The 23,747-nt window shown below is 42.2% G+C and overlaps 1 long non-coding RNA gene across 1 annotated transcript in view; it reads left to right on the forward strand.

Moving 5' to 3' along the window:
• The window catches only part of LOC121871935, a 66,557-nt gene extending 44,107 nt beyond the window's left edge, over positions 1–22,450 (forward strand). Inside the window, exons 2-3 of the long non-coding RNA XR_006090001.1 lie at positions 14,768–14,964; positions 19,871–22,450. This is a non-coding gene — a long non-coding RNA (uncharacterized LOC121871935). The remainder of the gene's footprint in view (positions 1–14,767; positions 14,965–19,870) is intronic.
• Positions 22,451–23,747: the final 1,297 nt, after the last annotated feature.

The following is a 23,747-nucleotide window of genomic DNA, read 5'->3' on the forward strand; positions in this document are numbered from 1 at the left end:
TACACCCCCCCCCCCTCTCCTCTCTTTCCCTCTCTCCTCACCCCTCTATCCTCCCCCACCCATCTCCCCTCCCCTCTCCCACCACCACATAATCACATACCATAAAGTATTGGGAGTAAAATCATTTATTACAGGTGTGAATGTTCTGTTTCATTTTCTTCTCCCTCACCTCCTTATCTCCCCCTTATTCCTCCCTATCCTTACCTCCCTCACCTGCCCCCCAATAACCATTAGGGCTAACAAGAATTAATTGATGTGATTTAAGGTGTGACCATATGTGTGTGTGTGTGTGTGTGTGTGTGTGTGTGTGTGTGTGTGTGTGTGTGTGTAATAACAGTAAGGGCTGAGAAGATGGCAAGCTATTGGAGGATATGGAAAGACCAGAGGATGGGGGAGAGGGAAGGGAGAATGGGTAAAAGATGATAGGGTGATAGGAAGATGATGATATATATATATATATATATATATATATATATATATATATATATATATATATATATATATATATATATATATATATATATATAGAGAGAGAGAGGCAGAGAGAGAGAGAGAGAGAGAGAGAGAGAGAGAGAGAGAGAGAGAGAGAGAGAGAGAGAGAGAGAGAGAGAGAGAGAGAGAGAGAGAGAGAGACGTTAGGCTTCGAATTAGTCTCTCTCTCTCTCTCTCTCTCCTTCTCACCCAGGCAGCTTCCTCAACCTACACATTTACCTGTGGTCATCCATCACGATAACTGGCCGTTTCCCCTCACCTCCCCCCCTCCTCCTCTTCCTCATATATCACCTTCCACCTCCATGTTATACTTTAAACCTTCACTGTCAATAAAGTTGTCCACAGTGACATATTGTTTTCTTCTTCTTCTTCTTCTTATTATTATTATTAAGTGTTTCAGCTGATTGAGAAGTGAGTGAGAGAGAGAGAGAGAGAGAGAGAGTCATCACCTTGTCTACTGGTACACACAGTTCGGGACTAAGGTAGAGATAAGTGCTCATGTTGATGTGACCATTACCCCCCCTCCTCCTCCACACACACTAGTTGACCTTTTTTACCTCTGATTAAACCGACCTTGAACTACACTCCACTTTCACATTTGCCCTGGTGGATATTTTTGGGTAAAACGTAAACCTTGTCGACGGCCAGTGTGTGTGTGTGTGTATAAACTGCTCACTGCTAAAGGTAGTGGACACAAATGGTCACCGTCGCTGGTAAGGTCTACTACAACACGGACGGTACTGTAAGTATTAACAATGTAAAGGTAACGTTGGTTCCTACTCAACACACAACAACCTAACCTAACCTAACCTAACCTACCCTAACCTACCCTAACCTAACCTAACCTACCCTAACCTTCCCTAACCTAACCTAACCTAACCTACCCATTCATTTATACTACAATTTGCTCCTCCAAGATTCTTAAAAGCTACGGTATAGTATGGTGGTGGTGGTGAGGGGAAAGCAAGATGAAGATGAGGGGTGTGTTCTTGCTCTCTCTCTCTCTAACCCATCCCTCCCCCTCCCTCTCATCCCCCCTTCCCTCTTCTCACCTTCACCTTCCCCCATCACCACCCTCTCTCACTCTCTCCCTTACCCTTATTCACCCATTTACTCTCCTCACTTCTCTCCCCTACCCTTTATCTCCCCCCCCTCACCCTACACCCTCCTTTGGTCTCCTCTACTCTCATCTCTCTCCATATCTCCCCTCCCCTTGCCTCCTCCCCTTGCCTCCTCCCCTCCCCTCACTCTTCTTTCCTCCCACCTCCTTTTAGCTCCCCCACCAATCACAGCCTCCCCCCACTCCTTGCCTCCTCCTCCCTCCCTCGCCTGACCAGTAATCATCACCTTAGGGCCATTAGATACAGTGCAACGACCTAACTACCAATTGCTCCTACCCCTCCAGAGATCTCTCCCTACCAATTCCCAATCAATCCATTCTCTCAGCACCCCTCCTATCCTCTCCTAGCACTTCACCACCTAGCCTCTCCTCGCCCATCTTACTCCAAAACCCACCACCAATCTTTCATCCCTGGAATCCTAAAGTAATTTTTCCCCTAACCTTCATGATCTAGCACTTCGCTAACTTTTATCGTCTTGCAGTAACATAACACATTCTATCTCTATCAAGCACCCACAGAAATTCAGCACTTTTTCCTACATAATCTAGTAGCATTTTTCATTAACCTCGTCCCAGTAGACTAGCACTTCTGCCCTGCCGCTAATCTTGTTGTCTTACACTTTCCAGCTTTCAAACTTTCTGTCCCAGACTAGCATTTCCGCTAACTTTGGTAATCCAGCACTTTTTTTTTTCCGCCAACTATCGCGATCTGGAATTTTTTTTGTCCTTTGCCCTCGTAACCCAACGATTCATTTCTCCTGTCGATAGCCTCCAACATTTTCGCTTCAATCTCCAACATAGCACCATCTCCCCACACAGCACCATCTCCCACACAGCACCGTCTCCAACACAACACCATCCAAACACAGCACCATCTCCACCACAGCACCATCTCCAACACAGCACCATCTCCAACAAAGCACCATCTCCAACACAGCACCATCTCCAACACAGCACCATCTCCAACACAGCACCATCTCCAACACAGCACCATCTCCAACACAGCACCATCTCCAACACAACACTACCCCCCCTCTCAACCCACAATCATCTCACTAACCTCCACCATCAAGCAATTTTCCGCTAATATGCAGCAATTTTGTCATCACAAGTTTGTTTACAAAATGACGCGGTAATGGTAGGGATGGTGGGGAAAATAACACTCTTTAACATACTCTTACACCTGAAGGCTTATATCTTACTGGGTATGCTAAATATACTACTAAGAAGATCACAAGATATACTCAACGGGACAAATGAAGTATACTGAATGGGATGTATGAGGTATATTTATCGAGATATGTTAGTATGATAGTGAAGGAAAGATAACTAATAGATGGGGCTTTATTCCTTCCCTCCCTCCCTCCCTCTTTCTCTCTCTCTCTCTCTCTCTTCCCCTCCTTCCCTCCCTCCCTCTCTCCCTCCTCCCTCACATCCTCTCCCTCTCTCCCTCCCCCAGGTTTCCTCCCACACACCACCACTAGACGATGGGTAAGAAGGGGGGTCGCCTAAATTAACACGCAAACTCTTAATCAATTGACTTACCCCGGCGATAAAACTGTGGACACGGGGGCAATGGTTTCCTCACCAGTCACTTTCACCAGTCACTTTCACCAGTCGTCTTCACCCGTCATTTTCACCAGTCACTTTTATCAGTTACCTTCACCAGTCATCTTCATCAGTCATCTTCACCAGTCACTTTCACCAGTCATCTTCACCAGTCACTTTCTCCACTCACTTTCACCAGTCATCTTCACCAGTCACCTTTATCAGTCACATTCAGCAGTCACACCCACATATTCCCCCTCACACCCACACACTCCCTCCCTCTGCATCCCCCACCCTCAGCCCTCCCTCACCCCCCTCACACCCACACCTCCCTCTGCACCCCCACCCCCACACCCACACTCTCCCTCCCTGCACCCCCCACCTTCAGCCCCTCCTCACCCTCCCCCCACACCCACACACCTCTGCACCCTCCTCAGCCCCTCCCCACCCCCCCTCACACCCACACCTCCCTGCACCTCACCCCTGCCAACGGCTACACTCCCTGCACCCCCCCCCCACCCTCAGCCCCCCTCCCCACCCCCCCCCCCACACCCACACACACACCCTCCCTCTGCACCCCCACCCCCACACCCATACACTCCCTCCCTCTGCACCCCACCCCCACACCCACACTCCCTCCCTCTGCACTCCCCCACTCTTCTCAGCCCCCTCCTCACCCCCCCCTGCCACACCCATACACTCCCTCCCTCTGCACCCCCTACCCCCACCCCCTCCTCACCCCCCCTCACACCCACATATTCCCCCTCACACCCACACAACTTATATCTATTTTAAGTACATCGTGACGTCATCATTATCACCTTCGTCGACGGCATCATCTTTAATATTTTAATGAAGAGAAGTTAATTTTTTTTTACTCCCCGATACTAACAAATCTGAGTTACTGCTTCGATTTATTCACCATCTCTGAGGCTGTTAGTTGGAGGCGTCGTTCATACTGTGAGTTAAGTTTGTCTACAGGAAGAAATGTGCGTTTATATATTTAACCTAACCTGACCTGACCTGACCTGACCTGACCTGATCTATCCTAAACTAACCTAATGTAACCTAATCTATCCTAACCCGACCTGACCTATCCTAACCCGACCTAACCTATCCTAACGTAAACCAACTAACCTAACCTCACCTGACCTATCCTGACCTAACCTAACCTTTGATAGAGAGTCACGTATAAACATAACAGAGAGAGAGAGAGAGAGAGAGAGAGAGAGAGAGAGAGTATAAATCACCAACGGGTAAGACTTAACACGACTGACTGGCTGCTGTAGGATTGGTTATATTGGTCATTGATTATTCTGGCCGCTTACCCATGAGATAACATCAAAGAGAGTTTGCTCATTAGTGGTTGGCACACCTGTTTTTTTCTGTTTTTTATTACTGATCTTTTTTTTTTTTACCGCCGACTGACGTGTATGTATTTTACAACTGTCTTCTTTACTGACCAGGATTACCGAGTGTGTTTTAATTAGGTACGGTACCATGTGTGTGTGTGTGTATGTGTGTGTGTGTGTGTGTGTGTGTGTGTGTGTGTGTGACAGCAGTACAAAGCAAATTAACCTAAGTTAACTTGACATGATCTAATGTTACCGAATCTAACTTAAGGTAAAATATGGCTAAACTAAAAAGAGACATTTTAAACAACAGTCATATTATTTATCAATAGCAAACTTATAATTTCCATTAAGTTATTTCCATAAAAAAAAAGTTACGCTATGTCGTAAGAGTTTCTTGCATTTTAAAGGCTTAAAACACACACACACACACACACACACACACACACACACACACACACTACACTACACTACACTACACTACACACAATACACACTACACTACAACACTTCCTCCCTCTTTTCCGTGTCACCGTGACAACATAACAGCCAGTAAGAAAGACACAATAACACTCCGAGGTTCCACTAATGCTCTGGCCGTGTCGTGTAAAGGGGCCAGTTCTCGTCTCCCTCAGCCTGGTCCACCCTTTACCTTAACTCAAACCTCATTCTCTGTTTTCTTTCTCAAGTGAAGGAGTTAAGGGAAAAAAACGCGATTAATTCCTTTTTCTACGTTTTTTTGGGTTTAAGTCTATTTTTTTTTATCTAGGAGTAGTAGTAGTAGTAGTAGTGCCGACAACAGCTGCAGATATTGACTATGAGGCTACAGTCACTGAATGCCGCATAGGTCTGCGGCTCAATTATTCAACACAGATAGGATAGCTACTTATGTATTAGGATATTTAATATCAAGGTAATAAAATGGCGGCGAAGGTGTGGTTATTGGGGGAGGCTGGAGGCCACGTTTAAAAAAAAAAGTAGTAGTAGTAGTGAAATCCAAGCTCTGTCTGAGATTGCTAACACAGAGCCACATGCGGCCTTTGCAGCATTCACTCATGGAGTCAAGCATCGCTGGAACTACCTGATGCGTACTATCCCTGAGATCGGACCCCTCCTCCACCCTCTGGAAGAAGCTATCAGTGTCAAGTTCATTCCCAAACTAGTGAAACACCCTGACTTAACCCCAGCAGAAAGAGCACTTCTTGCACTTCCACCAAGATTGAGAGGGATGGGACGAACTAATCCAGAGGAGATTGCTGCCACTGAACATCAAAATTCACTTAAGCTCACGGCAGCCCTCACGGACCACATAATAGCCCAGAATGCAACAGGGGAAGTGGATACCAGCGAAGTAAATAAGATTCGTAGGTCCATTACGACACATAAACAGCACGCCCAAAATGATAAGTTGCAGCAACTATTGCTGCAGGTTCCAGAAAATTTGAAAAAAAAGTAGCTATAGCGCAGGAGGTGGGCGCCTCGAACTGGTTAACTACGTTACCGATAAGGGCAAATGGTTTCAGTCTTAATAAACAAGAATTTACAGATGCCATTGCTCTAAGGTATGGTCGGCCAGTAGAAGGTTTGCCCTCCCAATGCGTGTGTGGCTCTTCCTATGATGGCGATCACGCCATGGTGTGCAAGAAGGGGGGCTTCATATACATGAGGCATGACGAGGTAAGGGATCTCACAGCAAATATGTTGAAGGAAATCTGCCGGGACTTCATGGTAGAACCGACCCTCCTTCCATTGGATGGCGAGATCTTCCAACACAGGACTTCAAACACATCTAACAAAGCCCGTGTGGACGTCAGTGCTCGAGGATTCTGGACGCGGGGACAGCGAGCTTTCTTCGATATCAGGATTTTTGATCCCATGGCCGCATGTCACCGTAACCTAGCTCTCGATGCTGCACATAGGAGGAACGAGAACGACAAGAGAAGGGCATATGGGGAGAGAATTCAAAATGTTGATCAAGGCAGCTTCACTCCTCTAGTGTTCACAACCTCTGGTGGGATGGGTCCAAGTGCAAGATGTTTCTACGCCAGACTCGCGGAGTTGATCTCCGAACAGAAGCAGCAGCCCAGAAGTTATGTGACAGCCTGGATGAGATGTCGACTGTCTTTCTCTCTCCTTCGGTCGTCTTTGCTCTGCCTCAGGGGAACGAGAGCTTCTGCCCCAACTCCGACAACTGCTGCAGATATTGACTATGAGGCTACAGTCACTGAATGCCGCATAGATCTGCGGCTCAACTAATTTAACACAGATAGGATAGCTTCTTATGTATTAGGATATTTAATATTAAGGTAATTAAATGGTGGCGAAGGTGTGGCTATTGGGGGAGGCTGGAGGCCACGCTTCAAAAAAAAACAAAAAAAAATGTAGTAGTAGTAGTAGTAGTGGTAGTAATAGTAGTAGTAAAAAAAATCTGATTAACTAACGATATTCAGCGGATTCATGCACGGCAATAGTGGTGTATGTGTGTGTGTGTGATTAAAAGCAAAGGGTGGTTGTGGTGATGTTATGTGATAGAAGATAAAGGTGGGGGGGGGATGGGTCAGTTCTAGAGTACTAAGGTTCAAATTAAAAACACCGTACTCAAAGGGTTAAAAGTCGAGAGACTGCTTACAGTGAGTTATTACGAACCAGTGAATGAGAAGAATGAAAAAGACAAAGAACAGACTAGGTGGCAAGTGTAAGAGATGAGGGGAAGAAGAAGGAGAAGAAGAAGAAGAAGCGAGGAGGAGAAGAAGAAGAAGAGAGGAGGAGAAGAAGAAGAGGAGAAGGGATTTAAAGTAAATAGATAGTGAATAGAGAGGTTTGTGAGGTGATGAAATACGGAATGATGAGAATAAACAAAGAGATGAAGGAAGGCTGACAGTACAGTGTGTTTATCGGAGAGAGGCGGATGAATGATGGCAAATATCTCCAGTACATCACGAGCGAGTACAGGGAAGGCTATACTGTACCAAGCTGCTGTAAGATTAGGAACCTTTATTATTTTCTGCTACTCTATCTATCTGTGTTAAAATCAAAAAGAAAAAAAGAAAAGATGTAAGTTGTCTTGGGTCACAGTCGACATAGCCTCATCAGCTGTACCTTCCAACCATCAAAGGATCTAATTAATATTTCCCTGCAGGTACCGGTCACTCTCTCTCTCTCTCTCTCTCTCTCTCTCTCTCTCTCTCTCTCTCACACACACACACACACACATACATACATACATATGTCATGGGTTGCGTTAGGCTTACCCACGCAACCAATTCCAAAGTTTGTTTTACTAGAGATAAGGCACCCGGCGAGGCATAACTGGGACATATATTTTCCATTAGTGGTATGTTAGCCAGCCTTTAGGGGGGGGGGGGCAGTGAGACAGTGTTGTACTGTTCATCGCTTCACACCCAAAAACCTCATGTTAAGTAGTATCCCCTTGGCCATGGGTTAGCCAAGACGTCCCCATCCTCTCCCTCCTAAAGGGAGCGGGACACCACACAGAGTCCTCCACCGCCACTCCGTCCTGTGGACCGTCGTCGACACAAGATTAAGTGTATTAACCTAGGTTTGCTTTCCCCGTTGCTTTCCCCGTGGAAATATCACGTGTGGATGCCTGGTTGCAACAAGAGCAATCCAGGCTGGCCTATCAAACCTACAATAAATGGTTAATCTATTCACGCTTAGAGTTCTCCTGCACGACACCCGTCTACAGTGACCGTGATCGACACGAGACTAAGTGTGTTAACCTAGGTTTGTTATCCCCGTGGAAATATCACGTGTGGAAGCCTGGTTGCGACAAAAGCAATCCAGGCTGGCCTATTGCTCCTAAGTGGTTAATTCAAGTCACGCTTACCAGTTCTCCTGGCTGCGATAACCGTCTACAGTGACTGTCAGTGACGCGAGACCATGTGTGGTAACCCAAGAGTACTTTTTTTTTAATTGCCCGTGGAAAGAAGTTCTTGTGCGGAAGCCTGGTTGCAACAAGAGGAATCCAGGCTGGCAGTAAATGTATCACTTAAATAATTAAAGCTCTGTGAAATCATACCCATAGTAGAGTAATCACATGTGTTCCCAAGTTGAAAATTCCCTCTTTTAGAAGATTAATTTTATTACAGCGTGAACGTGAGTGACTCACATATCCATGCAAATTGTAAATCATTGTATGGAAGCTTGACAAATAAATGTAAGTGCAATTATCTGCCCGTATCTGTGATCAATTCAATTCAATTTCAATTGTTTATTCCTTGATAGAGGAAGCGGGATCCTAGTGCTGTCACTAGGTACCCCTGTACAATGACACCAGAATCATCTGGCAAGTGTGAAAAGTATATACAGTATAAATATTATAAAGGGGCTTACTAAAGCCTAAGGAAGGAAGGATGTTCCTTTAACACATAATTAATATTATTTACAAAATATCTGGCCAGTATTGGGAGGATCATCGTGTCTCCGTCAGGGGGTCGTGGAGTGGTGGTCCAGCAGGCGTCACGGAAGCGTTGTGTGTGGGGACATCTTAGGAGGTAGTGAATAAGGGTGCGGCTGTCGGGTCTTCTGCATAACGCACAAGAGCGTTGCTCAGGGGATGTGGGGATACCAATCTCCCAAGCAAAGTCATACCCAATGATGATACGGGCAGCAATCACGTCCCCCTTCCGCGACCCTTTCCCGTAGACGTACGAGAAGTCAGGAAGTTTACGGAGGACATCGTACCATGTGGGCGGGGAGTCCAGGGGGATGGCTGCTTCCCGAGCTTCTCTCTGTTTGTGGCGGATTTGGGTCCTAATCTGTAAGAGTGTTCGAGGAACAACGTAGTCAGGTGTGGCCTTGTTGCAGCCAGTCTTGGCAAGGTCATCTGCTGCCTCATTCCCCAAGATACCGACATGACTAGGTATCCATAGGAAATCTGTGATCCTATCTTATTATTACTAAAGGTAATGACTGATTGGTTATGACAAAGTATAACCAATAACTTAGATGGATGTTGGGAATTAATGGAATTCATTAAATCATCATTTATCAAGTATAAATCATGGAATGTCGAGTGGTGGAGTGAACTTCTACGTAGATACGCCATAATCTCCTGTAAGTAACCAGTGTGAAGGTATCGAACTCTATGGTAAGAAATACAACACATTATAGTCTTTATATAATATAATCCACTCTTACTTACCACCGATCCACCCAAAACCATGACAACATATAATAATGGCTGTCCCTGTTCTTCGAGGATGACCAGCTCTAGGCGTGAACTTATTTAAGGTGTTAGAAGCTGCTGTCACCAAAAACGGACGACACCATAACTGCACTGGTTAACCATTCCCCCGGAACACGATCTGCAAAGCAATTCATATCCAGGTCCCCAATTACTGCTGGGTAGACAGAGGCAAATGACGTACAGAAACTTACCCATCGTTTCACCCTGCGATCACGCCGACTACACATACATACATACATATCACCCTCGCGTCATCCTCGGTGCTCCCAGGAACTGCCAGGGGTTGCCTATAACCTCCCTTAACCCCCTCCCCACACAGAACCAGTACAAGGACTGTTGATCACCTCACCACAAGTGTGACAATTTCAACTCGAAAAAACAATGGAAACACCAGTGAGACACCAGACTCATGGAGACTCGACCTGAACTTATTAACACCCAAGTGCCCAGCAAACCCTGGACCCTTGTGGTGGGGCCTACGATACTACGTGGACTGGGACCAGACAGCTGTACAACACCACAGCTGCATCAGGCCTCAGACCACCCCCTCTCAACCCACAGTTAAAACTATCATACCCTCGTTAACCGTGATGTTTCCTCCTCTTTGTATTGAAACCCTCATGTTCAATGACACACTGACCTCGATCTCCTAATGTAATTTCTATTCATTGTGTACGTTCAGCCCCAGGCGGCAATTTTCACTCCATAAACCGTAATTATTATTATTATTAATATTTATTACTATTGCACACTTTCTCTCCCTCTCTCTCTCAATATTTATTTTATCTCGCTTTTTTTAATCCATATTCTCATTCTCTTTCGCGTAATTGTTTCATTATTGTTGTTTTTTCTATGTGTGTGTGTGTGTGTGTGTGTGTGTGTGTGTGTGTGGTGTGTGTGTGTGTGTGTGTGTGTGTGTGTGTGCGTGTGTGGTGTGTGTGTGTGTGTGTGTGTGTGTGTGTGTGTGTGTGTGTGTCCCTACCAATCAACTCCAGTACACGTAATCTCCCGTAAACCCATCAACAGCCCATAGAAAAATCCGTCATGTCATACTGTGCTGGAATCTCCCTCCTCTCCCTTCCCTCCGTCCTCTATTCTATCTCTCTCTCCCTAAGTCTTCTCTTCTCTACATTCCTCTCCCTCCCTTTCCCTAGTCATCTCTCTCTCATCTGTCTTTACCTCGCCTTAGATTCCTGCTCCACTTCCATTTCTTTTGCACTCCCTCTTTCCCTCCTCTCCCATTCCCTTCCCATCCCTCCTCTTACCCTCTCACTCTTCCCACCCTCCCTTCCCCTCCCTCTCTTCCCTTTCCACTCTTCCCTCCTCTCCCCTTTCTCTTCTTCCTTTTTCCCTCCCGTCCCATCCACTCCTCCATCACCCACATAATCACTTGTCACCCCCAGATACAAGGTCAACTATTATTGACCTAGCTGAGAGTATCCGGACACAAACAAGGTCACTAAGTACGTCACAGTGACCTACCTTGACCTACTGGTACTAAGCCCCTGACCCCTGACCTACCACTTCATTGGTCCTCTCCAATGAAACCAAAAGAGTATAATAATAATAATAACAATAATAATAATAATAATAATAATAATAATAATTATAATAATAATAATAATAATAATAACAATAATAATAATAATAATAATAATAATAACAATAATAATAATAATAATTATAATAATAATAATAATAATAATAATAATAATAATAATAATAATAATAATAACAATAACAATAATAATAATAATAATAATAATAATAATAATAATAATAATAATAATAATAATAATAATAATAATAATAATAATAATAATAATAATAATAACAATAATAATAATAATAATAATAATAATCAACAGGTATTTGACACTACAGCTCGGTAAAGTGTGGTAAGCCTGGGTCGACATAGGACATAAGACACTGATAGTTGTTGTTTGTTGTCCCATCACTTACTGCCCAGTGTAAGCAAAATAATAGACCTACTAATATATGTGTTGCGTAATACTATACAAACAATGAGTGATTTACTAATGGCGTGACAGATATGAGTTTGATAGCTGCTATGTTGCGATCACTTCACATTTACTGCCTTAAATAAGTAGGAATTTAAAGGCCTTTTGTTCTCAGCACATAACACACATCCCCTGCGCATCTCTAACAATAATATTCTTCACTCTTAACAGATAATAAAGCAGAGTAAGATAAATAAATGACAAATACAGCCCAGGTTGTGAAGAATAATGCTGCTGGGAGAACTGTTCGCTTGGTAGTGTTAGACGCCGAGAACTATTCGCTAGGTAGTGACAGACGCCCAAAACTGTTCGCTAGGTAGTGATAGACGCCCAGAAATGTTCGCTAGAGAGTGTTAGACGCCCAAAACTGTTCGCTAGGTAATGTTAACGCAACTTGACCAGTCATGGAGTGCACAAAATGGTTCAGAATAAAAAAAAAGTCTCGGAATTACTTTTAAGCTAAGGATTTGAACTCGGCACAGCACAGATTGCCGGACGTATATGGGAAAAGCTGCTTGGTAAAGGCTCCGAGTCAAGCCTACCCCTTCACCCCCTAGGCTAGTGTAGTCCATAGTCTCTTTACAAGGGATGACAGCTATGTATACCCCCCCCCCCAAGACATCTGTAAATACACGTGTTTATACCCAACCTATACCAGGAGGATATAGTGTTTTAACCCCTTAATTGAAGCATCTCTTAAGTGTAACCCTACTAATTGAAACCCTCTCTCCCATAATTGAAACCCTCTCTCCCATAACTGAAACCTGCCCTCCCCTCATAGCTCTCTTGTGGACACGGACTCTGATTATGTTATATATGTTTACCCGGTTATCAGGCACCTGGTATCACCTGGGAAAAAACAAGAGGCGAGAGGGGATAAAAAGCACAAAAACCACCCTGGAAATAAGACCGAAAATCGTATTCCACAACAATGTACTATTCTCTCCAAAGGACCAGAGGCCTCGAGTAGAATATTGTCCTTCCATTTGACAGGGGCTGAAGAAATCTCCTCTCAATCCCCACCATAACCTCATCAGCCCGGCCATGTTTAAAAGGAGTTATTTAGTGGTTTAATGAGGTGGGTGATTAAGTGGTCTAACAAGTTGAGTCATTAATATCTTGAGAGTTTTAAAAAGAACAACAACAACAAAAATATAGTATATTAGCTGTCTGGGCCAACGAGTTAATCTTTGTCGTTTGATAAATGGGGCTAATATTGGTAGTAAAATGTGGTGGTGATTCTTCAATATTTTACACAAGGTTGTAATAATTGGTCCTCTTGATGACGACCAGTACAGCTTAATTACACCACAACAACAATGTCCGCGATACATCACTGAGCCTGTACTTTATACGGTGTTTATTTGGGGGGGAAGGGGAGGGTTTAGGGGAGGGGGGAGGAGGGGGGGAAGGAAGAGGAGGGGAAGGGAGGGGCGGAGGATATTTAATTCATCCAAGTTAGAGTTATTACAGACCAATGGCCAAGTTAAATTATCTCATCGCTAGTGCAATGTATAACACACACACACACACACACACACACACACACACACACACACACACACACACACACACACACACACTGCATGGGCAAGTAATGATGAGATCATTCTAATGTGGTGATATAAATATAAATAGAGAGAAATAGATACAGTCGAAACAGTTTAATACACAATTTTTGTTCAATGTGCGTGTGTGCGTGTGTGTGTGTGTGTGTGTGTGTGTGTGTGTGTGTGTGTGTGTGTTACGATCACTCACTTGAGTAATGGTCCTTCTTCCTCTTCCTCTCCTCCTCACCTCACCCCTCCCCCCTCACCTTTCTCACTTCCTTCTGCCTGAAAACTCCTGCACCCTGCGCCACTCACACACACCACCCCTAAAAACGACCTGTATTTCACGACCTGTATTTCACGACCTGCTTTTCACGACCTGTATTTCACCACCTGTATATCTTGACCATTACTAAATCCCCGAATCACTGCTAATTACCCATCATTAATGTCACATAATCACTCCAATTATCTAATTACCATCTTATCGGGGCCTTGACTTATATAATTACCGATGACTGGAGATGCGTAATTAGGAGTAATTAGGTTTATTATGCTACACTGGACAACATTAGGTGACGATGGCCGCCGCTGAATTAAGCATGCTAATGAGTAAATGGTTCGAGTATTATTAAATTTCACGCCATGACGTACGAGTCGAGTTCATGTCAAAAGTAAAGATTTTGTTGACGTTTTTGTCAACAACAGTTTACACAGTGTTGGAGGCTGTAAATACTTGCAGGTTATAAACGCCATTTAAACGATTTCATTGAGGAGGGAGGGGGTTAAGCCTAGCGGCTTCATAGCCTAGGTTTAAATTAACATGGATTTCATAGTCGTTTTTTTTTTATTTTTTTTTTTATACCCAAATTGTTTCATAGGCTTGGGAGTCTAACCAAGGTGGCTTCACAGTTTAGTGGGTGGTTTCAAAGTAGCCGTGGCGTCGTAATCTTAAGCAGTGGTTCCCAAACTTTTACACATGAAGCGCCCCCCACCCCCCTCTGTTTGGGAACCTCTGGTCTAGTCTAAGATGTTTCACAGGCTGGGGAGTTTCAACGTAGAAGTTTTCAGTCTAAGGGTTGAAGCCAATGTTGTTTTAACTTACGATTTTTAAGTCAATGGTGTTTTAGTTTACGATATGTTGGCCTAAAATGCTTGAGCCTCGGATGTTTTACCCTACGATAGAGCAGCCTACAATGCCTCAGCCTAGGAAATTTTAGTCAGTCTAGGATGTTTCAGCCTAGGGTGTTTAAGCATAAGTCTAACATATCTAAGTCTAGGATGTATGAACCTATTAAGTTTTAGCATAGGAGCTTGTAGATAAGGATGTCATTGAATGTGATGTTTTCCGAGCAATAAGGCCAAACTTGACCCAAGGCCCAGCTATACAATACTACAACACCACCATATTCGCAAAATATAACATAATAATACATAAATTATAATGGCTAATTCCGGTTATATTTCCTACACAGGCAGCTGTTCGCAGTTCGGACACTCGTGTTTTGGCGCGCACGGCAAAAGAGACGGTGACCAATATGCGCGCCAGGAACCCTCACCTCTTTACCCTGAGGCCAACCAGCTACCAGAATTCGAACAGAGGCAAGAGGATCGCCTCTCAGTGGACGAGGCAGTCACCGACCGAGAAATCGTCGCCAACGCCCGAAACTGGGTATGTAATTTGCACTCAGCGACCAGCAGGGATGAGGGATGTTGTGTGTAAATCTGTTCAGCTGTCTGACTTCTACTAAACTCAGATAAATTACTCAGAAAACCATTGACTGTTACTTTTGAACGTAATATCAGTATGGAGTCCACCCTAATTTACATAATCTATATACTTTGCTACGTCTGTTGTCTGCAAAATTCCTCCCAAGCCGAGACCTATAAATTTAGTAAACCATAGTACATATATTATCCCGTATGTGTTTGTACAGTAGCAGACAAATTCCCTGGACACGTGGTAGTATCTGGCATGTAAATACTTGAGGATCATTAGTTTCCATCTTTAAACACTTATTAACTGGTTCTTCTATCCACTTGACTCATCCTAAACTAATAGAGGTGTCTACCATGTTGTTTACCTTATAGTTATCCACATGTCTGATCCTTCTCACTTGTTTATCTTATCTCTCATTAACTTTGTATTCTTAGTGAGCTTTTACTTACTGTTTTTCTTTATATTCACATCATTATCCTTCCCATTGATCCTCTCCTCTCTATACCTCATCTTTCTCTCCTTGGTTTACCCTTCACATAACTCCTTCATCTATCCCCTTCACTTATAATTTACCTTGCTACTTCTTTCCCATATCTTCTTCGCTTCTATTTCACACACGTTTTATTTTTTCCTCATTTTTTTTTTTATTTTACGTAAATTCCCACCACTTACCATCGTTACCTCGCCTTCACCTTCCCTTCTTCCCCTCTCTCTCTCTCTCTTTTTCCCTCTCTCTCTTCTTTTTATCATCCTTCTCACTCTCCCAAACATCGTCTCCACAGTCGGTCTCAAAGGCTTTCAATACGTACAAAGAAAAGCATTTTATTCTGGCCTAATTAGCTCCTAAACAAATACCAATTAGAATAGCCACATAAGAGAGGCTTCGGTCAGGGAAAGGCTAACTTCTCCTAAGCTAACGGTGAGAAGCTAAAAAAAAAAAGCCGAGTTTTACGCTTGGATAGAAATGGGACTAGGTTAACAGATGTGCTCAGTTAAGAATTTGGGTTAAAATACTAGCTTGGAGAATGCTAAGGTTAAGGATTATTCAAGTGGTGTTGAGCTAAAGATTAATGCTGGGTTAAAAATGAGGCTAGGTTAATGAATGTTCTAACAGTAGTTCTAGGTTACCAGCAGTGTTAGGATAAGAAGACGCTCACAATGACGATAGGATAATGAGGGCGGTTATGATGAGGTTAAGCTATAAATAGTGTTATGCAAAAGCCGGTGCTCGAGTAGTAATAGCGCCTCATGGGTAACACTCAACAGTAATGCTAGAATAACTAATGCTAGGTCGTAACTGGTGACAGGATAACATATAACAGGTTAATGGCGGTAAAAGAGATACGTTAACAATGGCGCTTAGTTAAACAGGCTAACAATCATGTTTTGCAATCAGCGGTGCTAGGATAACATTATCATTAAGCTAACAGCACAGGAAGGCTAACAGTAGTGTCAAGCTAACAGTAGTGTCAAGCTAACAGCAGTGCTAGGCTAACAGCAGTGCATGGTTTATGGAGGAAATCATTATGTATAATCCCACGAAATAACCTTAAATTGTAAATAAAATCTCTTAACAACTTGCACCGCTGGTCCCTGAAGCACCTACGGACACTCGGGCAGTGGTTTTGAGTCAATTTAACAGTAATGCTAGGCCAATAATGGTCACAGGCTGTCATTGGTGCTATGTTGTATCACATGACTATTAATAGTAACAGGCAAACATTAGTACTAGCAGTGTTACGATAAAATTTATGCTAGTTAAATAATGATATTAACAAAATGCTGAATTAACAATAGTACCTGACAAATACGGATACGAGGCCAACTTTGGCATTAAGCTAATTGCATCACTATAATATGTTAACTGATGCTCGGATAACAACAAATTCCTGAAAGACTCGCGTAACATTATTGCTAGTTGAGCGATGGTATTGAATTAATGGTAAATCTCTTATCATCAGACATGCTGAACAAAGTAAAAGTACCATGTAAACCTCCCATAACCCCCACCCACCTTATACTCATCTACGGGACACTTCAATATATCTAACTCTACCTAATCGAGCCTTGCTGACCTTACCCACCAGTAAATCTAACATATTCTAGTTATTACTCACCCCTCACCTCACTTCTAAATCTACCCTAAACTAGCGTATCACAACCCAACCTAACCTAACCTGACCTGACCTACATTACTTTAAACTAACCTACTGTACACCTCGAACTTGACCTTTGAGCATACCTTTCCACTTGCTCCATTCCTTGACCAGCTTTATTAACCACTAAACCGCCGGAAAGGAGCAATAAAAAAAATAATTGGATGTAATTACTTCATAAATAGTAATAACCAAGACAAGAGGTAGCGAAATGAGGACAATATGACGAGAATTAAAAAGAACGAAATTGTTGGAACTTGCGGATTACTCGTCTACTTTCTCGGGTGTTCTTCCTATGCGGTATTATTCGTACAACACAAAGAGTAGAATACAGAGACGTAACTAAAGTATATGGTTTTACTTACCAAGTACCGTGAACACGTATGTATAAAATCAATATGAAATTATACACTACTACATAATATCAAGAACTCAACATCCATTAAGTTCTGGGTGCTCGGGTAAAACATCCAAAACTCCTACGTTGTATAAGCTGTTAAGCATGAGAACTTAAAACATTAATCCGGCGCCAGAAGTAGAGCACAGACCTACACTAACTAGAACACTTTCATATTATCATACCTTACTGACCGTGGTTTGTTGTACGTGAGTGTTGCGTCTGATGTCTTGGCTACGAACACTTAAACCATTTTATGTACAGTACGTCATATATCTTCATTTCCCTCGAACCACCCCTTAAACAAATCTATTTAAAAAGGTAAAGCTCTGTTCCTCTTCACTTACCGCTAATGAAAAGTATCCAAATATATTTTGTGCTGGTCCAATTCGCGTCGCCTTGATAGTGTTCCTTGTTGTCAGCCAAACTTGCCGTCTCTATTTGCACAAGGACAGTTTCTCTTGCCTATTCGCCCTAATTACCGCCAATCACTAACACTATTATGAAGTTAATATGGTTCTCCAGCACCTATCGTATCTGAGCAGCCATAAAAGCATAAAATTTCACTTTGTTTCGTTAACGTAAATTGTTTTTAACGTTACCAGGTTTCACTAGCTCAGCACACGCGTTCACTTGTGTATGTTACACCCATAAGTCATGCTATGTTAGAAAATCACCACGAAGAGGGCTGTTAAAACTACTACTGTACAGTATTTTTCCGGTGAGATGAACCAACCGAACCATACCTTACTTAAACTAATTTTCTTATGTTATTGTTTGTTAATTTATTTGCTTTTTGTTGCCCACATTTTGTGGATGAATATTAAGTAGAGATATATAAAGGATTCGTGATACTTCTGCAACATTCATTATTTTCCTGCCCAGCAGGTGAAAGGGGTAGGGTAAGCAGCAACTGATCATCCACTATTAAATAATTAACTTGAATCCCTTTACGGTCTATGATCATGACAGATTTTACAGTTTTCTTAAATGACCTTTAAATACAACTAAAAGTGCTAAAATCAAAGTTGTTTTGATGTACGTTGAGCGTGAGTAAAATTTAATTAAAAGGTAAGATATTTATTGGTATTGACGTGGACGAGCAATCTTGGGATAGGCCTCATGCTGAAGCCCACCCCACACATTGTCCTCGCTATATATTACCTTAATGAAACTCTGGGGGTGTATGTGGGCATGTATACGAGCGAACCTTTGTACTGTACATAACTTTGTGTGTGTGCTTGTTTGTGCTGTAAGTGCAATTCTACAAGTGTACAACAAATTTAGATCAGTCGAAATTTTCAACTAGGCTAACTAATATGACTGGGGGATATTGTAGAGCTGATGAGGCCGAAATTAAAAAAAAAATGCCAATATCTATTCACAGGATAGCTTAACTTGCTACAGAAATTACAGGATAGTCTTTTTTTTTTATTGGGCACTCCCCTACATCCTTGTGTAAGGTGAAGCGCAGAAACGTTTACAGCGCCCAACATGCATGCTAAGTTCATGCTTGCCTTTATGTCTCACGAGTTAAGGGTGTAGAAGCCTGAAGAGTCAATGGTTTATGTCATCAAGTTATTGGAAGCTCCAACAACTTTCCCTGAATACGAATTCGCAACTTTCGACTTACCCTGAATACGAATTCGCAACTTTCGACTTACAACAGGTACCTACTTTACTGCTAGGTGAACAGGGACTAATGGGGGCTAGGAAGTAAGTCCAAACAACTTCCACCGGCCCGGGAATCGAACTCGTGACATCTAGCTTGCGAGGAAAGAACGGTACCGCATCTACCACCGATCCCCCAGTACTGTAAAACACGATAGTTTGACCTACCATGACAGTTTACGGGATAGTTCAGCTTACCATAGAAATTCAGAGTCTAGCTAGCCAACCATAGATATAGGGTACACATAATCCTGCCATATAAATTCATAGGGCATCCACTTACCGACATCTTCGGTTTTAATAATAGTTTATATTCAGTGAATATCTGTTTACAATCACAACGACTCGGCGGTGACCTCCGTGATGTTAACTTTGGATTGGTGGACCGCTTGGGCAAGGATATCAAGGGATTTGGGGCAGCTATGTCAATTCATCCAATACTTGTCTCCAAATTCATCGCTAAATCATCTGCATCATCTATTGTTGCCTAATGTGTATAGATTATTTATTTTGAAAGCTCTACTGTAATTTACTCCAGCGCATTTACTTGTACCGTTGCTTCCCTTAACTTTATCTTTCTTTATTGAATTGTATTTTTCTGAATGAGTCAACTTACCGAATGTTCCTCCCTCAGCTGGCTGTCCTCAGTCACCGTCTCCGCCAGAGGACGTCACCACAGTCATCCCCCTCCGCGCAGTCCCTCGGCTACTTCCAGTAAACACTACGTCTTCGTCGTCGATGTCGTACCAGCTGCCTTCTCCAAATATACACGTCCCATCAGCTACCCTCGACGACAGAAGAAACGACTTCTAGTTCCAGTAACATCATGGGATTGTGACGTCTTGTTTTCACATCAGAGGGAAAAACAGACATAAAAATGTTGACATTGTTGCGTTGAACCCTGAACCAGGCGTCTCAGTTCCTCTATTTATAAAAGATTTTTCTAAAAACTGATGATTAAAGTCTACAAACTGGGACAGTAACACTAAAACCAGAGGAGGTTTATCTTAGTTAAATTTTAAGGGAAACTCGCGACATTGCAGCCGACGATCATATGGATAAATATTGTAGCATTCTCCATGAGTAGACTCTGGTATGCCCTCACAACTCGCCTCACAGTTATCACCGCTCAAGTTTTGAAATCAGATTTCATTTCCCCCTTTATTCTGTTTTTTCTCCTCTTGTTTATCTTAGTCGATTTTTTGTGTGTGTTATTCCCAGGCCTGCTACCTTCACCTGAGCCTTCTATTATCTTTTGTCTCATGCTATTGACCTTTTCTAATTGAGGCTGAACCAGAATGATCCCTCTTCCATCTTCAGCACTAATGTCCCTTTCTCCCCCCCCCTTCTCTCCCTCCTCCCATTGTTTCATCAGCAGCCATGCAAATAATTTGTTGAAAATCTTTTATAAATACTGCTAAATTAAGTGCATTTGGAAACAATAGATAATGTACAGTATATTAGAATACTAAAAAAATTATCAATATTGAAGACAACCAGCATTATTAAAGGTGTGAAGTTAACAATCTCGTCCAAGGATCAGGAGTGAAACATGCCGCTGACATTGATAGCTTGAGAGAAAAGATGTACGTCACTCCTCGTCAGCAGAGCGTATTGTGTGTATTGTGTGGATGGGTGTAGGTGGTAAGATATCGACGTTTGATTGTTTAGATTGGTAGTGTTGGCTGGCAAGTTGAAGTATCAAACAATGGGTGTCTATATAAGTCAACATCTGTGTTTGATGTCTATCCCTTAGTGATCGTCATAACGTTCCTGCCCCAGAGACCGTTTCAACGTTCCTATCCCGTTGTCTATGTTCCAACGTTCTTACCCCCAGTGTCTCTGTTTCAACGTCCGTGTGAATGACCTTGTCTTAACATGACTATTTCAATGTTCCTGTCCGTAAACAATAACCTGAACGTCTCATCGTTTGTACCCGCCAAATAACGTGTTACTCCTTACCGGCTGTTTCCTCAACTTTCAACTAATTTACTCACTTAGCATAATCTTTTAACATATTCTACGTACTCCACCATAGCCCAATTATTATTATTATTCGTTCAATCATTTCTCAGCTCTATAGATTCCTTTCCTTCTCCCTCCTTATAATATAATCCCTCGCATTCAAAATAATCGAGGCTGGAGGTTTGACAATTGTTCGACACACGGACAGCCCTACGATTGCACATATCATCTCCCCCTCACACACTCCCCTTAACACCCCTTTTCCTCTTTCTCCTTCTATTTATCCCACAACATTCCCTTCTCCTTCTCTCCCTCACCACCACCGAGAAGCCGACTTACAACCACCACAACAACACAACCATTCCACTTATCCTAGGTCGTCTGTTATTGTTTAGAAGTGTCCTTATACTAAACTCTTATTACAGTTTATCATCCATCGCTCTCTATATATTGATTCTACTATATTTATGACGATTATTGTCTTTCTCTGCATTGTATTGTGGTTTTAAATCTCCATCAATTGTAATGGAGGTTTTTCTTCAGTTACCTCAATAAAATTATGTAATTTCATCTTGCCCTGAAGATAATTTGCACCTCAATATTATTACTTTATGTATTTATATAAATTATTTGGTATATCTAAAGAGGTTATTTAAGGTATTTCTATGAATAATTGTTTAAATAATTATGAGATGAAATGTTAAAAGTCGACGTTTTATTTGTTCAATCAATTACGTTAAATTGTTAACAGTGGAATTTGACTTTTGAATTATATGAGGGCTTTTAGGTATTTATTAATTAAAATGTAGTGTTTAGAGTGTGACTGAAGATGGGAGAGGGAGTTATAGTGAAATTATTTCATTTGTTTATATAGTGATTGATATACCAAAAAGCTAACTTCTCTGGGAAATATCAATGAAGCTTCTCAAAGGTAATTAATTATTTTTCTTAATTGTACTTTTAGTTTATTGTTATCTCTCACGCATAATTATTTTTCTAAATGTATTTTTTGGTTATATCATTGTTACTGTACTCGTCATTCCTAAAAATACCCCCCCCCCCCATCCATTATAAGGGAATACGCTGCGTTATACTAGGCTACAATAATACTATAATGATCGAGGCTATAATTATACAGTATTGTAAACATATCATAGGGGCTGGACAATACCTACTGTATTTCACTATGGCTGTAATTTCAATGTAAACCTGATGCTGTATTAATAAATCCATCGGAAATTTGTGGTCATTAAGATAGTCTGATTTGTCCTGATTTTTACCTTGTATGTTAAGGGATGGTGACGTGTGTTCGCTACTGTAAACAAAATCCCGCCAGTTTCGTAACACAAAATTCCACCACAAAAACTCGAACTACGATAATGTGAACAAAATCCTATCACAACATCCAACAATAATGACTATTCTAAAAAATCTTCAACATTCAACATTAATTATTAATCTAAATGTCGTTAAAATTCAACATCAGATCCTAATTTAAACTACGCTAATTCACCAATTAGTTGCCTATTCATATGTGGCCAACATTCACCTTTAATGGCTTGTCTAAACATTACAAACAATGAAAATTGACAAGCTAGTCTACACATCTCTAAATTATTCTCAACAAGTTGGTCGAAACATTGCACATCAACAACTTGGTCTAAATATCGTATTCAATATTGTGGAGTCAATAAATAGTACACGTTTAACATCAAGAAACTCGTCAGAACATAGTAAACAAAAGAACCAGTGGATGGAACAGAAGATCCAGTGGAATGGATCATCTACAAATCATAAGACACAAAGAAATACAACAAAATAGTAATAAACAGCAACAATTAAATAATGTCAGGTTCTTACGAAATCACCACCACCACCACCACTACAGTGAATCAACTCACCACCACCACCACCACTACAGTGAATCAACTCACCACCACCACCACCACTACAGTGAATCAACTCACCACCACCACCACCACTACAGTGAATCAACTCACCACCACCACCACCACTACAGTGAATCAACTCACCACCACCACCACCACTACAGTGAATCAACTCACCACCACCACCACCACTACAGTGAATCAAATCACCACCACCACCACCACTACAGTGAATCAACTCACCACCACCACCCCGACATATCTCACCACTTAGCTCGTGACCGCAATTAAAGCTGAACCTTTCCATTAATTAATTAGCTTCATTCTCATCCAGTATATCTCTTCTTATAGTGACATGCTCTTCTGAATACATCCTCCACTTCTGAACACATCCTCCACTTCTGAACACACCCTCCTCTTCTGAACACACCCTTCTCTTCTGAACACATCCTCCACTTCTGAACACATCCTCCACTTCTGAACACATCCTCCACTTCTGAACACACCCTCCTCTTCTGAACACACCCTTCTCTTCTGAACACATCCTCCACTTCTGAACTCATTTTCCTCTTCTGAACACACCCGTCTCTTCTGAACACATCCTCCACTTCTGAACTCATCTTCCTCTTCTGAACACACCCTCCTCTTCTGAACACA

This window comes from Homarus americanus, unplaced genomic scaffold (genome assembly GCF_018991925.1).
Source record: "Homarus americanus isolate GMGI-L3 unplaced genomic scaffold, GMGI_Hamer_2.0 scaffold48416, whole genome shotgun sequence".
NCBI classification, from domain to species: domain Eukaryota; kingdom Metazoa; phylum Arthropoda; class Malacostraca; order Decapoda; family Nephropidae; genus Homarus; species Homarus americanus.